Source organism: Lepidochelys kempii, chromosome 10 (assembly GCF_965140265.1).
Source record: "Lepidochelys kempii isolate rLepKem1 chromosome 10, rLepKem1.hap2, whole genome shotgun sequence".
In the NCBI taxonomy this organism is placed as follows: Eukaryota; Metazoa; Chordata; order Testudines; family Cheloniidae; genus Lepidochelys; species Lepidochelys kempii.
This window is the reverse complement of record NC_133265.1, coordinates 84520134-84537440: the sequence shown is the minus strand read 5'-3', so window position 1 is coordinate 84537440 and position 17307 is coordinate 84520134. Positions and strand designations below refer to the sequence as shown.

At 60.1% G+C, this 17307-nt stretch overlaps 1 protein-coding gene across 2 annotated transcripts in view; it reads right to left on the bottom strand.

Moving 5' to 3' along the window:
- Positions 1–7635, bottom strand: part of SEMA4B (semaphorin 4B) — a 44304-nt gene extending 36669 nt beyond the window's left edge. The window contains exon 1 of one of the 2 annotated variants that reach the window (XM_073304591.1): positions 7568–7635. The gene's annotated coding sequence lies outside the window, so the exon portion shown is untranslated. Of the gene's footprint in view, positions 1–927; positions 1017–7567 lie in introns of those variants that run through there. The other variant, XM_073304590.1, reaches the window with a different exon arrangement.
- Between the last annotated feature and the right edge of the window lie 9672 nt (positions 7636–17307).

Genomic DNA, 17307 nt, shown 5'->3' with positions numbered 1-17307 from the left:
AGCCCCCTGCACGCACAGCCCCACACCTACACCAGCCCCACACACAGCCCCACACCTACACCAGCCCCACACACACAGCCCCACACCTACACCAGCCCCACACACACAGCCCCACACCTACACCAGCCCCACACACAGCCCCGGACAGCCCCCTGCACACACAGCCCCACACCTACACCAGCCCCACACACAGCCCCCTGCACACCCAGCCCCCTGCACACCTACACCAGCCCCCTGCACACACAGCCCCACACCTACACCAGCCCCCTGCACACCCAGCCCCCTGCACACACAGCCCCACACCTACACCAGCCCCACACACACAGCCCCACACCTACACCAGCCCCCTGCACACCCAGCCCCCTGCACACACAGCCCCACACCTACACCAGCCCCACACACACAGCCCCACACCTACACCAGCCCCACACACAGCCCCCTGCACACACAGCCCCACACCTACACCAGCCCCACACACAGCCCCGGACAGCCCCCTGCACACACAGCCCCACACCTACACCAGCCCCACACACAGCCCCGGACAGCCCCCTGCACGCACAGCCCCACACCTACACCAGCCCCACACACAGCCCCACACACACAGCCCCCTGCACACCCAGCCCCACACCTACACCAGCCCCACACACAGCCCCACACACACAGCCCCCTGCACACACAGCCCCACACCTACACCAGCCCCACACACACAGCCCCACACCTACACCAGCCCCCTGCACACCCAGCCCCCTGCACACCCAGCCCCACACCTACACCAGCCCCACACACACAGCCCCGGACAGCCCCCTGCACACACAGCCCCACACCTACACCAGCCCCACACCCAGCCCCCGGCACACACAGCCCCCCCCATACAGCCGCTGCACACAGCCCCACATTCACACCAGCCCCCCCCACCCGGGTCCTCACCAGCTCGGACGCCTCCGGCCCCGCTGCCCGGGCGGGAATGTCCCCGGTGGGAGCCCCCGGCCCGGCCCGGCTCGGCTCGGCTCCGCGCCGCCTCCTGCCCGGCGGGGCGGGGTCTGCGCGGCCCCCAGCCCGAGAGCGAGGGGCGGCCGGGCTCGCCGCAGACCCCGCCCGGGCTCGCCAGCCCCCCGCACCTCGGCAGCTGGGGCCAGGCTGGGCCCCGCCCCGTGCTCAGGGGCTCGCCGGGCCGGGCCGGGCCGGGGCGAGGCGGGGGTCACCCGCAGGGCTCCGTCCCAAGCCCCTGCTCTGGGCAGCCCCAGAAAAGCTGGGAGAGAAGGCGGGAGGGCGCCCTGGAGCGCTGCCCCGGGAGCCCTGGGGACAGGAGCGGGCAGAGCCGGACTGGAGTGGGCCAGTGCCCCCTGGGGCGGATTCTCCATCCCGGCCTGGGCCTGGGGGCTCTGTCCCAAACCTCTGCTCAGGCTGGGAGCAGGGATCCCGGGCAGGGCAGACTGGCTAGTCGGGGGCCCTCTGTGTGCTAGCCGGCCAGCGTAACAAGGCAGCAGGGCGTTCGCCCACCCTCAGCTGGGTACCCACATTCCTCAGGGTTGTCCCCTGTCCGTGGCTTCGTCTGGTGTGGGATGGGGGAGGCAGAGTGCACTGCTGGCGTGACCTCGCACACACCGTGCACAAGAGGTCACACGGCCGGCGCGGGATCCCACCGTTCCCAGGAGTACCGGAACGTCCAGCGTTCTGGGGGTGCGTGAGCGAGCCCCTGACAGCGGGGCGAGGAACGGCAGGGCTAGCCACAGCGCAGGCTCTGGCAAGCAGGAAGCGTGGGCTTGTCTGGGAGGCAGCTGCAAGCCAGAGCAGGAGACTTGCAAACACTCCTGCTCCTGGGACCGCAGCAAGCTCCAGGCGCAGAAAGCAGGCATCTCGTGTCTGGGTGAGAGCCCAGAGATGGGTTATGGGACGTCACTCCATGGCAGGTCCAGGAGCCCCATCCCTCTCACTGCAAGGAAAGGTTCTACCTCCAGAGACATCAGGGGATGCCTCTTCAACTAGGCCACCCCATGGGCTGCAGCTGGCATTTGCAAGGAGAGGGTCATTCTCCCTCTGCCCTTGTACAGATTGCAGTCTGCATCACCAGTCCTCCTGTCCCATGTGGGACTCCATGCCCACAATACTCGCCTCCTGCGGCACAGTCAGCTCCAGAAACTCATCAGCATTTCTAGCCCTTGTGGTTGCAAAGGGAAGTTAAAAAGCATGACCCACTTGTATGCAATGGAGGGAGGTCTGCCTGAGTCTGCAGAGAGCCTGAAACCATCTCTCTCAGAGGGCTGCTGCCCCAGGCATCTCTACAGGTGGGAAGCCTGCATGTGCCAGCGGATGGTGTGCGCAGAAAGCTCCAAACCAGGGGCCAGCATGAAATACGCTGACTGTAATGTCAAAGAACAAGGCTGAGTGACTGGCTGAGCAGGTCCCTCACGTCCATTCTGAGTTCAGCGAACCATCTGGCACGTGAACATCTCTCTGATGCTGCTGCAGCTCCAGGGGCCTCACCCCAGAGCCTGGGTCCAGCTTGCTGTAGAGCCCCTTGGCTGTGTCGCTCCCGGGCAGCATCTGGCACTGGGGAAGGTTAGGGCAGGGGTGCGTTTTGTGTGGACACCCCAATGTTGCAAGGCTCTGGTCCGTCAGATCTCCAACGGCAGGGAGTTCTACAGCTACTTCTCCACCAAGAGCCCCCTGCCTCTGCCTAGTGGTTCGGAAGGAGAGAGGCTGGACTTCAGCCAGGCTTTGGACACAGTCCCACAGGACATTGTGACAAGTAAGCTGGAGAAATGTGGGCTCAGCAGAACTACCATTAAGCGGACACATGGTTGGTTAAACAACCACAGACAAAGAGTGACTAGGAATGGAATGAGGTCAGGTTGGAGGGAGGTCTCCAGTGGGGTTCCACAGGGATCAGTTCTGGGCCCGGTGTGATTTAGGATCTTTATTAATGCCCTGGACGGAGGACTAGAGAGCGCGCTGACGAAGTCTGCAGGTGACACAAAGCTGGGGAGAGGGTTGCCAACACTTTGGAGAACAGAGCTAAAATTCAGAGGGATCCGGATCAATTGGAGACCTGGGCTATTGACAACACAACGACATTCAACAAGGACCAATGTGAGATGCTCCACTTTGGGAAGAAAAACCAAACGCACAATTCCAGAGTGGGGGAGAACTGGCCTGGCAGCAGCACGTCTAAGAAGGATCTGGGAGTTGGGGTGGATCGCAACCTCGACATGAGTCAGCAATGCGATGCTGTTGCAAAAAAGCCAATGCAATTTGAGGTTGCATTGACAGAGGTACAGAGCATGCAAGTCACGGGAGGAGATAGTTTCGCTCTGCTCAGCTGGAGAACTGTGTCCAGCATCGCTCACCAATGCATAGAAAGGACGTGGAGAAACTGGAAACCATGGGCAGTCAGTGATCCGGCTGTCCAGAGAGGCTAACCGCTGGCCTCATCCCTTGTGCCCAAGACCCTGCCCCTCCCCCCTTCTACCTTTCCCTCCCCTGCAGGAGCCGAAAGCACCCCCTATGCAGTCCTTAAATATCTAGGGGGTGGGATAAGGGTGTGTGATCCTTGCAGAGCCCTAGAGGGCAGGTGTGTGCAGGGGTCTGGACACAGAGAATGGCCGACGCCCTGTTTCCTGGCAACTGATGGCCTGGCCCTTCCCCCCTGCAAGGTGAGAGCTAAAGGGTTGGAGAACAAAGGAATCCGGTGACCTCCTGGCCCGGGACAGGGCCAAAGCCCAGAGGAGGGGCTGGAGGGAGTTTCAGTTTGGGGCTGGCTGGGGACGAGGAGTGAAGGGCAGACGGGGTTGTCTGGCTCACTGCCCCCCAAAATGGACCCAGCTGAGGGGTCCTGTTCTCTGCACCTACAAGCTCTGGTTTAGACCATGTTCCTGTCGTCTAATAAACCTTCTGTTTCCCCGACTGGCTGAGAGTCACGTCTGCCTGCGGAGTTGGGGGGCAGGACCCTCTGGCTTCTCCAGGACCCCACTTAGGTGGACTGGCTGTGGGAAGCGCACGGAGGGGCAGAGGATGCTGAATGCTCCGAGGTCAGACCCAGGAAGGTGGAGCCGGGTGAGCTGTGTGTCCTGCAGACAGGCTGCTCCCAGAGAGGAGACTTCCCCAGAGTCCTGACTGGCTCTGTAGGGAGCCGTTCCAGAGCATCACCCGGGGACTCCGTGACACCTTTCCCTTCTCTGCAGGAGCCGAAAGCACCCCCACTGCGCCCCCACCCCCCCGGCCCCAGCGCCTGGACAGCCTGAGGGCGAGGCCCCAGCCTCGGTGCCCACAGCCCCTGTGTGGCATGTCCACAGTGCCCACAGCCTCGGCGCTGCGGGTGGCCGGGCAGCACGGATGCTGCGCTCCCGGCCCTGGGTGTCCCGGCGGCCCTCAGTCCCGGTGCTCGGGTGGCCAGCCCCTGAGTGCTGCACGGCCTAGCACCAGGCAGCCCCAAGTCCCTGCAGGAGGAAGGCTGGGCTGGAGGCGGACGGCGGCTGTTTGGGGAGGCAGGTTGCCTACAATACCTGCTGCCCATGCTGGAAAGGATCCCGAGGCGAGGCGAGCGACAAAGATGACAAAGGGAAGGAATGCAGCCATACGAGCAAAGGCTGAAGGAACTGGGTATGTTCGGTCTGGAGAAGAAGAGATTAAGGGGAGACAGGATCGCAGTCTTCAGATACTTGAAAGGCTGCCATGAAAGAGATGGAGAAATTTGTTCTCTCTTGCCACAGAGGGCGGGACAAGAGGCAGTGGGTTCAAACTACAGAAGAGCAGGTTTAGATCCAACCTCAGGAAAACCTCCCGCACTGTAAGAGCGGCCATGTCCTTGGCCTTTGCCCCTTCATGGGGGTTGGAGCAACACGCAGGCCAGGGAGCTCCCAGGGCTGTGGGGTGGGGTGGCTGTTGCATGGACCACACCGGGGTGGGGAGTCACTGTGCAGCGTGCCCTGTGCGAGGGGTTGCCACTGGACGGCTTGTCTGGGGCTGGCTGCAGCTGAGCAGCTCACCAGTTCCCAGGGACACCGCCGGTTGTTGCGTGCAGCTGGCCACGGGAGAGGGGCCGTGGAGGTGCAGCTCAGTGGCAGGTCACTGGGGCCCAGTGTGGGTGGGGTCCCACATACACAAGCCTGTGCTGCCACACGGGGCAAGGAAGGTTGCTAACATGCAGCCTGGTGGGGAAGCCCTGAGCTATGGGGAGGGGGGCTGTGCCTTGGGCCTGCGTCTTGTCTCCAGCCCAGGAACATAATGGGCTCAGGAAAATTCTGGTGAAGCTAGGGATGGGGAGGGGACTGGGCTGAAATACGCGGCCCCCTGGGAGGTGGCGGGGAGGCTGCTGCCGGCTCTGGTCTCCCCCCTTTGACGTTTAAAGCTGGCAGGCACCCAGGGGCTCTGTGCTAGATCATGTTAATCCAGTTGCTTATCAGAAAGCTGGGCCCCCCTCCTCTGGGCAGCCCCCTCTGCGGGTGGGCTTGTTGCCAGCTAATTCATGTTCCAGCTCTGGTTCTCTGGCCCTGGGGCTGCAGAAAGCACGGCCCCTCACCTCTGGCAAATAGCTTTGCCTGCAGAGCTCATTGGAGGCAGCACCGTCTAGTGGTTAGAGACAGGCCTCATACCCAGGGATCCCACCATCCTCCTGACGTTTCCTCTGCAGCTCTGGGGGGAGCCCTGCCCCCCAGGGGCCTGTGACTCAGAGTTCATGTTCGCTCGGGGTCAGGCGAGGTGAAGGTCTGGTACAGAGATTCCTGCAGCTGCTCTGGAATGGCGTCCCGTCCCAGTCCGACTCTGGCTTAGGGGGAGCGAGAGCTAGCCAGCCCAGCTGCCCTGACTCATTTGCTGGCAATGTGCAGAATCACTTGTTTCTATGTAGGGAAGGCTGAACCGGCTCCAATGATTTGGCTGAGTTGGCAAGATCTCAGCAGCCCAGATGTGCTGCAGGCCGCGTCCTGACTCCATGAGCCCGGTGCCCGGTGGGGGGATTGTGGTAATGACGGCTGACAGGAGGCAGCGAGTGTCGCTGGGGCAGGAGATCAGCGTATATATGATCTAACGGGGCTGGGAGCCTCCTGCTGACATCCTGGCTCCTCAGACTTTGCAAAGGGTTCCCGCACTTGCTGCCAGAACAGCCCCTGTGTAGGCCGTCAGTCCTGCTCGGCACCACCGTCAGAGAACCTAACTAGCCAGCGCAGTTCACAAGGCCCTTGTCCCACCCTGGCTGGGGGGGGCTGAGGTTCTCTGGGAGAGGCAATCCCCTGGGACACGAGTGGGCAGGGGGCGTCTGTCCGTGTGACTGGCAAAGGGCAGGTGCTGGGTGTCGTGCTCACAGTGATAATGCAAGGCCCTGGGTTCTGACAGAAAGTTAAACAGCAGCGACTAAAGCTGGCCATGCTGTGATCAGCAGGACTGGATATCCACGCCCCGGCGCTGGCTGGGCAGCTCTCTGTGCCAGGCCTGGAGGGACTTCACAAACCCTGCAACACGGGGAGGAAATGACTGTGCCAATATTTCAAAAGCATAACTGGGAGAAGCTGGATAATTACAGCCAGCCAGTGTGACAGGGATCACAGAGCGTGGAACTGACCTGGGACACACTCGGGAAAGAATATGGGGAGGGCAGCACAACTAATGCCACTTGACATGGTTTTAATAGACAACACTGCGTGTCAAAGAAACCTGCTGTCGCACTCGGATGAGAGTATACGTTGGGTTCAAGGTGACTGTGCTGACACGAGATTGCTCAGGGTTCCTTCAGGTATTTGTCTTAGTACCACACAACATGCTGATTACAAAATTAGCTCGATACAAAATCTATACAGCCCATGTGTCCCGGAGTCCCTGGGCGATGCTCTGGAACGGCTCCCCATAAAGCCAGGCAGGACTCTGGGGAAGTCTCCTCTCAGGGAGCAGCCTGTCTGCAGGACACACAGCTCACACAGCTTCCACCTTCCTGGGTCTGACCTCGGAGCATTCAGCCTCCTCTGCCCCTCCGTGCGCTTCCCACAGCCAGTCCACTCAGGCAGGGTCCTGGGGAAGCCAGAGGGTCCTGCCCCCCAAATCCGTAGTCAGACGGGAGTCTCAGCCAGCCAGTAAAACAGAAGGATTATTAGACGACAGGAACATGGTCTAAAACAGAGTTTGTAGGTACAGAGAACAGGACCCCCCAGCCGGGTCCATTCTTGGGGGCGGTGAGCCAGACAACCACGTCTGCCCTTCACGTTTCCAGCCAGTCCCAACTGATTCACTCTCCACCCCTCCTCCTCCAGGCTTTGTCCCTTTCCGGGGCCAGGAGGTCTCTGGATTCCTTTGTTCTCCAACCCTTTAGCTCTCACCTTGCAGGGGGGAAGGGCCCCAGCCATCAATGGCCAGGAGACAGAGTTTCGGCCATTTATGTACATTGGCCTTTTGCTCTGCAACAATTACACCCCCTTATCCCACCACCTAGAGACTTAAGAAATGCCTAGGGGAGACTGAGGCACCCCTACAGTATTCAGAGGAAACATTAAGAACAGTCTCGCTTCATCACACCTTGTTAAATGGAGTCAGAACTGGCTGACTGACAATTCTCAAGAAGTAATTGTAAATGGGAACTCACCATCCAGTTGGGTTGTGGCTAGCGGGGCTCTGCAGGGGGCCGGTCTTGGTCCAGTGCTATTCACTAGCTTTCTCGATGACCTGGAAGGAACCTAAAACCACTGCTGGTAAAGTATGCAGATGACAGGCTCTGGGCTGGACAGGTGCAGGGACTGCTGCAGGGGGTCTCTGGCCTGGTCTGGACAGGTCAGACTGGCTGAGCACAATGCTCCCGTCTGATGGGATCTCGCTGCAAGGGCTGGCACAGGAGTGGTTCATGCACTGGGCCCAGCTGTTGCTGCAGAAAGCTGCACAGCCCCCCAGCCAGAGAGGAGGTGACAGGCACGTGTCCTTCCAGTGGCACTTGGCCGGGTGAGACTGAGTGGGGGAGAAGGTTTCACAGCAGCCCTGGGGAGGAGAGAGCAGCCGCAAGGAGTGAGCCTGGCTTGGGTTTTATCCTTATACACCCACTGTCCAGAGAGAGCCCGGCTGAGTGGGCAGAGCCCATGCTGGTGCACGCACCCAGAACCCTGCCCTCTCGCCCCCAGCGCTGCCTATTTAGCCTCAGTCCTTCCCCCTCTGCCAAGCGGGTATGGGGGGAGGTCAGCTCTGGGCCCTTCGGCACAGGCTGGCACTGGCTGTGGGCCGGGGGAGCGTTAGGCAGCCTGCTCCCAAGCTCCTCCCTTTGCACTTGTCCTACCCCTGCCAGTGCCCCACGCTGTCCGCAGCCTGCCTGGGAACGGGAGGGAAGCCTTGTCCTGGGCTCCTAATGTAATCCCCCCCCACACTATACACAGGCCCACTGTGACCAGCCTCCTTAACCACCAGGTGTAACAGTTTGAATACTGCGGGCAGATGTGGTCGCCCCATCTCAAAAAAGATATATTGGAATTGGAAAAGGTTCAGAAAAAGGCAACAAAAATTATTAGGGGTATGGAACGGCTTCCATATGAGGAGAGATTAATGGGGCTGGGACTTTTCATGTTGGAAAAGAGACGACTACAGTGGGGATATGATTGAGGTCTATAAGACTATGACTGGTGTGGAGAAAGTAAATAAGGAAGTGTTATTTACTGCTCATAACACAAGAACTGGGGGTCACCACATGAAATTAACAGGCAGCAGGTTTAAAACAAACAAAAGGAAGTATTTTTTCACAGAACGCATAGTCAACCTGTGGAACTCCTTGACAGAGGATGTTGTGAAGGCCAAGACTATAACAGGGTTCAAAAAAGAACTAGATATGTTCCTGGAGGACAGGTCCACCAATGGCTATTAGCCAGCATGGGCAGGGATGGTGTCCCTAGCCTCTGTTTGCCAGAAGCTGGGAATGGGTGACAGGGGATGGATCACTTGATGACTCCCTGTTCTGTTCATTCCCTCTGGGCACCTGCCATTGGCCGCTGTTGGAAGACAGGGATACTGGGCTAGATGGACCTTTGGTCTGACCCAGTGTGGCCATTCTGATGTTCTTATGTTAACTATGTGGGGAAAGCAGACAAAGTGAGGACTGGCTGCCACTCAGTCCTCAGCCGCCGCGGAAACCTGCCCAATGCTCTCCAAAGGTGAGCCGGGGGGCTCAGAGTCATCACTCTGCTAGACACTGACAATCACTGACTGAACAGACCTGGATTTACGGCTTCTTACAATGATCTGTAGCCCACTGAGCCCCCCCTTTTTTGCCCTCAGACTGCAGAGATGTTAACAGGCCTCTGTTAACAGGCTAACTACTTCTGCAAACCCATCTCTTCCCACCAGGGAGGCCTGGAGAAGCACTGGGTGGCTCCATAGCTTCTTGCCTCCCCACCAGAAGTTGGTCCAGTAGAAGATATTACCTCACCCGCCTGGTCTCTCCTGCCATAAAGACAGGCAGCTGCCGGCTGTGCTGGATCACAGGGGCTGGCCTGCAGCCCTGGGGCAGAACTGGAGAGACCCAGCACAAACATGACCCTGCCTAGCCGACCCCCTCCCCTCCAGCTGACTGCTGCTCAGCAGGCCTGGGGCAGGGTCTCTCAAGGCACAGACTCATCCCCTCTGTGCCGGGGCTCAGTGCTGGGAGGGCCAGAGATCCCTGCACCACTTCTGGGACCTTAGAGTCATGGCTGCTTCCCCCATGCCTGGGATTCCCAGATCCAGAGGCCAGGAGTTCAGGGCCTGGGACCCTCCTGACCCAGTTCCTGCCCCTGAGCGCCAGTGCTGATGAGGGGACACAGTGCTGCCGTCGCACAGTTCACTGGGGTGCTCCCCTCCACCCCGACCCCACCGCACCCTGAGGAGATGGGCAGCTTGGGCGACCATGAGACCTGGTAACCATAGCTACACGGGGGACGGTGCCACAAGGCTATGGAACTGGTATCTCCCCAGTGTGCCAGCCCCCCACGCGGTCCCACACGTCTGCAAGGGGAGGCCACACGGCCTTCCCGCCTCTGGGCTCCTGCCCTAGCTCTGCCAAGGTGAGCAGAGAGGCCAAGGTTGAGACCGCTCCGACTGGCCTGTGGCAGGGCTCCCCCCAGCCCCACTGCTCTGCCAGGCCATCCCAGGCGAGCTCCTGGGCTCTCGCAGGTGGGTTGCTGGCTGCAGCACTGGGATGGCTCCCAGCAGTGGGGTGTCTCTGAAACCAGCAGGGCTGGGCACCGTGGGGAGGCCACACCTGAGCTCCCTGAAACCAGGCTGGGCAGTGTCGGGAGTGCTCCCCGCTCGTCCTCCCTTTCCGCACCCATCAGACCCAGGCGACCCCTGGGGAGAAGGCCCTGAGTCCCCCTGCAGTCAGCCCGGGCAGCACAGGGGCAATGGGCAGCTCGCTGTGCCAGGCTGTGGGGCAGCCGGCCCGGGCGTGACTGCCCAGGGCAGGGGCTGGGGAGGGGCAGTAGGGCTCCGGTGTGGGCCCTGACCCTCCTGGCACCGTGCTGGGCACAGAGAACAGGCCGCAGAGCACCGGGTGCCCCTCAGTTACAGAAGGCAGCGGAGTCAGGGTGGCAGGCCGTGGGAAGCTGACTCCTGCCACAATGGTCCGGTCTGTGCCAACACAGCCTGGCCACGGCGAGCCCCCCAGGGTCCTCAGAGCCCCCTGGCAAGAGGGGCATGGTCTGGGCCATTCCTGCCTTGGCCCTGGGCCTGCAGCTCTTCCCACGTGAAGCTCTCGTCTCCTTGGCGTGAGAACCCAGCAGATTCCTTACCCACGGCACAAGCCAGCCTGCTCCTGGCCTGAGGGACCTTTGGATTTCCTCAGGAAAGGGAGCAAAGCCAGGCTCAGAGCAGTCTTAGAGCTACCACCCCCTAACCACACCTCCCCTGCCCCGCAGCCTGTGCCCTGTGCTCCTCCCACATTGTGCCCTCACCAGGGGTCTCCACCAAGGGGCTGGGATGGATAGTGAGGGGCTGAGATGCTCGTCAGGCACTGGTAGGATCCAGCTGAGGGTGCAGCATGCAAAGGGGATACCCAGAAATGTGTATGCAGGGGCTGGCAACCCTGCCACAGGATATGTTCTCGGGCCACCTCGCTCGTTGCCTGGGGACACTTCCCCTCAGCTCCCGGGGTTTCAGGGGGATCGCTCAGTCTGTGATGCTGGGGACCCCGGATCTGAGCCCAGCTCTGGGTACCTCACACCCCTCGGCCCCAGATCTGAGCCCACCTCTGGGCAGCTCACGCCCCTCGGCCCCGGAGCCGAGCCCAGCTCTGGGTACCTCATGCCCCTCGGCCCGGAGCCGAGCCCAGCTCTGGGTACCTCATGCCCCTCGGCCCGGAGCCGAGCCCAGCTCTGGGTACCTCACGCCCCTCGGCCCCAGATCCGAGCCCAGCCTTGGGCACATCACACACCACGACCCCAGATCTGAGCCCTGCTCTGGACACTTCACTCCCCTTGCCCCTGCCAAGCCCGGATCGGAGCCCTGCACTGGGCCCTCATCCCTGTGGCTGGTGGCTGCTGTGAAGAAGCCATCAGTGCTGGGCACTTGACACCTCATGGCTGTAAATGAGACGAGTGCCAAACCGGGCCTGTCAGCGCTAAAGAATCATAGAATCATAGAATATCAGGGTTGGAAGGGACCCCAGAAGGTCATCTAGTCCAACCCCCCGCTCGAAGCAGGACCAATTCCCAGTTAAATCATCCCAGCCAGGGCTTTGTCAAGCCTGACCTTAAAAACCTCTAAGGAAGGAGATTCTACCACCTCCCTGGGTAACGCATTCCAGTGTTTCACCACCCTCTTAGTGAAAAAGTTTTTCCTAATATCCAATCTAAACCTCCCCCACTGCAGCTTGAGACCATTACTCCTCGTTCTGTCATCTGCTACCATTGAGAACAGTCTAGAGCCATCCTCTTTGGAACCCCCTTTCAGGTAGTTGAAAGCAGCTATCAAATCCCCCCTCATTCTTCTCTTCTGCAGGCTAAACAATCCCAGCTCCCTCAGCCTCTCCTCATAAGTCATGTGTTCTAGACCCCTAATCATTTTTGTTGCCCTTCGCTGGACTCTCTCCAATTTATCCACATCCTTCTTGTAGTGTGGGGCCCAAAACTGGACACAGTACTCCAGATGAGGCCTCACCAATGTCGAATAGAGGGGAACGATCACGTCCCTTGATCTGCTGGCAATGCCCCTACTTATACATCCCAAAATGCCATTGGCCTTCTTGGCAACAAGGGCTCACTGTTGACTCATATCCAGCTTTTCGTCCACTGTAACCCCTAGGTCCTTTTCTGCAGAACTGCTGCCTAGCCATTCGGTCCCTAGTCTGTAGCGGTGCATTGGATTCTTCCATCCTAAGTGCAGGACCCTGCACTTATCCTTATTGAACCTCATCAGATTTCTTTTGGCCCAATCCTCCAATTTGTCTAGGTCCTTCTGTATCCTATCCCTCCCCTCCAGCGTATCTACCACTCCTCCCAGTTTAGTATCATCCGCAAATTTGCTGAGGGTGCAATCCACACCATCCTCCAGATCATTTATGAAGATATTGAACAAAACTGGCCCCAGGACCGACCCTTGGGGCACTCCACTTGATACCGGCTGCCAACTAGACATGGAGCCATTGATCACTACCCGTTGAGCCCGACAATCTAGCCAGCTTTCTACCCACCTTATAGTGCATTCATCCAGCCCATACTTCCTTAACTTGCTGACAAGAATACTGTGGGAGACCGTGTCAAAAGCTTTGCTAAAGTCAAGAAACGAAACATCCACTGCTTTCCCTTCATCCACAGAACCAGTAATCTCATCATAAAAGGCGATTAGATTAGTCAGGCATGACCTTCCCTTGGTGAATCCATGCTGGCTGTTCCTGATCACTTTCCTCTCATGCAAGTGCTTCAGGATTGATTCTTTGAGGACCTGCTCCATGATATTTCCAGGGACTGAGGTGAGGCTGACTGGCCTGTAGTTCCCAGGATCCTCCTTCTTCCCTTTTTTAAAGATTGGCACTACATTAGCCTTTTTCCAGTCATCCGGGACTTCCCCCGTTCGCCACGAGTTTTCAAAGATAAGGAAAAGGACATGTCTGGGGGATGTTTGCTCTGGGGTGACTGGCTGGGTCACTGGTGCTGCCCCTGGGCAAACGGCCGGAGCTGCCAGGGACAGGGTGCGGCAACCCTATCTGAGCGCTCCAGGCCACAGGCCCGCGGAAGGTGCAGCAGATGAATGTTACCAGGCCACGAGCTAGGCCAAAGGAGCCAGGTTCCTGTCTGACACCCCGGGAGCCGTTCTCCTCAGACCAGCTCTGAGCCCAGGGTTACGACCTGTGGCCTTCAGCTCCGCTCACCCAGCCATGGCGTGATCGTCCCTGCACGTGCACGCTCGGTAACCTGCTCACATGCACACCCGTTCACCAACACGCACCCGCAGACACAGGCGTAGGAGTGCACTGCTGTTCGTGAGTCCCATTGCAACGCTGTGCGTGCCATGGACCCACGCAATCCCCAGCTGCTGCACAGACTTAGCCCAGCACCAGCGACTGCCGACTCCACCACGTGGAGCCAGTGCCTGGGGACCCCTTGTCTCTCAGGCCGTCAAAGGGCAGAGGGGCACAGTTCCTGCCGGAGCTGCACCGAGTCCTGGGACTCCATCTCCTGGCTCTGGCAGCTGCCTGAGGAGCTCTGGGGCGCACGAACAGGGCTGGGGCTGACTCTCCCTGCAGCCAGGGCTGGGGGCAACGAGGAGCCCCGAGGGTGCAGCAGGGGGTGAAGCGGTGGGGAGCAGGCCCCACTTTGCACAGCCCCCGGCCAGCCTGGGACCAGCGGGGGAGCAGCGCCCCCTGGTGTGGAGTAGAGGGCTCAGCAACCTGGCACTGGCTCCTGGTCAACCCTTCCAGGCTCGGCAGCGTGACTCCGGCAGCCGGGGCCCCTAGGTACCAGTAGCCAGATCTCCAGAGGAGCTGGCCCTCTGGGCATCAGGTCTCAGAGCGAGGTGCCCAACTTCATGTGTGGGCATTCGGCCCTTCCCCGGCAGGACTCTGGGGAGTCCAGGTGTAATTGGATCAAAGCTGCAGAACAATGGGGAAAGCCAGGCCAGGCCAGGGGGCTCCTCCCTCGCTTGGGGCACGTGGATCCATCGCGACAGCTCCCCTCGGGCTCTGAGCTGCCAGGCGCCTGGACTGGCTGCAGCCTGCTCCCCTGTGCGTGCCTGGAAAGGCAGCACCCGCGTGTCGGTCTCGTTCCCTGCGGGAGGGCACGAGTAGCCGGAGCTCCAGAGGGAATGGCCCCATGCCGGGGACGTGGCCAGCCCAGGCCTATGCACTCCATAGTGCCGTTCCCCAGAGCCCTAACCCCAGGGAGGGGCAGCAGCAGGATCCCCTGCCCCAGAGTCACAAAGGGGGTGGGGGGCAGCGGGATTGGGGGAGGGGCAATGGGAGCTGGGGGTACCTGGGGCATGGGGAAACCAGGTTGCCTCCCACAGCTCCCTCCCCTCCCAGGGGGCTCCGGGCAGGCAGGGGCCCAGCAGGGATCAGGGAGGCACACAGGCCACCTGGTTACTGCCTGAATCCGGCACTAACGCGTCCCTACAGCCAAGCAGCCCCCTCTCAGGGTGTGGGTACCAGGCTGCACCGTGTGAGCATTGATTCAGACCTGAGTCCCAGGAAATGCCCCTCCTGCCCCCTCTCCCCATGGTGCCAGGAGGGTGCTAGGCCCCAGCTGCAAAATGGGGAGGCTCAGCTGGACTCCAATGCACGCACTCAGCTCCAGCAGCCTGGGACCCAGGGGACCAGCACCCAGAGCCTGCCGCAAAGTCACAGCCATGGCAACCAGCCTCTGCCCGGGGTGCTCCGGCCTCTGCCCTGCCTCTGCACAATGGCCTGCAGGGGTGATGCCGGGCAGGGGAGGGTGGGACCAGAGCACCCATGCCCCATGGGGCTCAGGTCCCAGAGTGAGCTGGAGCCTAGCAGGGGAACCACGCCGAGAGCTCCCACAGAAACCAGCCTCTGCCCCAGGGGGTAAGGCTCTTCTAACTCGCTGGCCTCGCGTTTTGCTACCGCAGAGAGCTGGGACCATAGGTCAGAGACCAGATTGTCCGAGAGCTGGATCTAGGCAGCAGTTAGAGTAAAGCGAACACGCACAATGTATTCTGTAGCTTTGGGGCCTTCTGCGTGAGGCCGTGCAGTGCTCGCCTGGCTGGTGAACCACTGCTGGCGGAGCAGCTCCTACCCCAGCCTAGATGCTGGCAGCCCAGCTGCTCCCGCTGGCCAGCCCTCCCTCAGGCAAAGCAAGCCATGGGAGCCTGTTCCTCCCGCCGGCAGCAAGCACGGCCAGGGCGTGGGCTTTTGGAGATTGGCTGCATGTTGACCAGCATGCCCCGCAGGACTGAGTTCCTGCCCACCACGGGGCAGGCAGGTCTGCGGAGCAGGCTAGAGGGCTGTCAGCAAAGCCCAATGCGGGGCCTGCAGGGCAGGGGGAAGAGCGGTCAACAAAGCCCAGTGTGGGGCTGGCGGGCCTGTGGGGCAGGAGGGGGTCTGCAGGGCAGGCCCCAGGGCTGTCAGCAAAGCCCAGCACCGGCTCTGGCTTGGGCCCCTGGAATTCGCAGGCAGCTGCAAGCCAAGGCAGAGCCAGACCAGCAGTCAGCAACTCCCTTTCTCAGTAAGGCCACTGCTAAAATTAGAGCCGCTGCCGGGCAGAGCAGAGAGGAGCCTGCGGGGCTGAGACAGGCACCCAGGCCTCTGGCCTAGCAGCGAAGGAAGCTCTCCCCCTCCCTCGGAGGGGGCACCAGCCAGAGGATACTGAGCATTCAGGCTCTTTCATTCACCTTATTTTCTGCCCTCCCCAACACGGATGCCTCAGCAGAACAAGCTGGGGACAAGCACCCCAAAGCTACAGCCCTCCTGGAGCACCCTCCAGCCACTGGCACCTGCCTCAGTTTCCCTCCTTCAGGGTCCCCAGGAGCTCTACACAGGCTCTCTTGCCTCACTAACACCCTCCGCAGGGCTAGTTTATTACAAACCTGTGTGCAAAATAGCCTGCAACAAGAGTCTCCAACATGGGCCATTTCTCACACCCTGATATCTAGTCCCTCGAGGCCTCCCACTCCTGCATCTTCACCAGTCCCTGGGCTCGTCATCTCCTGTCCTACTGCCAGGCCAGCCACCTCAGCCTTCCAGCCAGAGTGCAGCCCTGCTCTTCCCAGCAGGACCCCCTAGCCCCTCTGCTGCGATCCCTCGCTCCCTTGGTCCTGCCACTGCTCCCAGCCTCCAGCTCCCTGGCTTAGGGACAGCAGCCAGCAACCCCTCCCGCTGCTCTCCCGCCTTCCCCCAGGAACCAACTGCAGCTCCCTGCAGTCCCTAGCAGCTCTCACCTGCTGCTCACCCATCCCCAGACAGCCCTGCTCACCTCGCTCCCAACTGCTTTCAGGGCCCAGATGCCCCTTTTCGAGTCCACTGGGAGTCATGGGTGGAGGGAGCCTCCAGGCCACACGGGGCTCAGTGCTTGGGGCAGATTCCTGGGAGTGGGAGACAGGTGCATGGGGCTCTCAGCAAACAGGCTGGAGTTTGGCTTGGCCCGAAGGACCAATGATTGTTTTAAGGGCCATGATCCCCTTGCCCCCTAAAGAGAGACTCATGTTGGAGGGACGGGACTGCCAGCTCTTCCTAGCCCTGGGACTCACACACTATGGGTCCCCAAAGACACCACACTCCCAGGCAGGGCCGGTGCAAGGATATTTTGCACCCTAGGTGAAACTTCCACCTTGCGTCCCTCCCCTATATATCAAAATCTACTACATTTCATTCTACCTTTAGAATATCTAATTATTGTTATGAATAAAATGCATGAAATCAAAATGGTGGATACTCCACCATACAACTGACAATATCAACATGACAAATGTCAACAACCTACACAGGCATATTCGTACAATAAACAGATACACTCAGATGCCGAGCAGCCACACACCATTGGCCCAGAGTGTTCGCGAAATGGTGCAGCAGCGAGCGCCAGAGTCTGAGATCTGAAACAACGCAACAAATATAACTAGCCTCAGTCGACAGCCTCCGAACCCGAGTGAACTCGGCTCGGCGCACGGCCTGTCAGAACGGGGGACGGCCGCGCGACGAGGACAACGACGTCCTGGCCACTTTGTACCGTCGTGAAGCAGTAGGCGTGTGCCTGCCACGCAGAGCTGGCGTGGGCTATAGCTGGAACCTACGAGAGAACGACAAGTTAAAATGCAAGTTCAACAATGTTTCTCTTCTCTTTATTCATTCGTTTTCCAGCAATAGTGTAAAAAAAATGGGGGGGGGCACCACTTTTTGGTGCTCCCAAATCTTGGTGCCCTAGGCGGCCACCT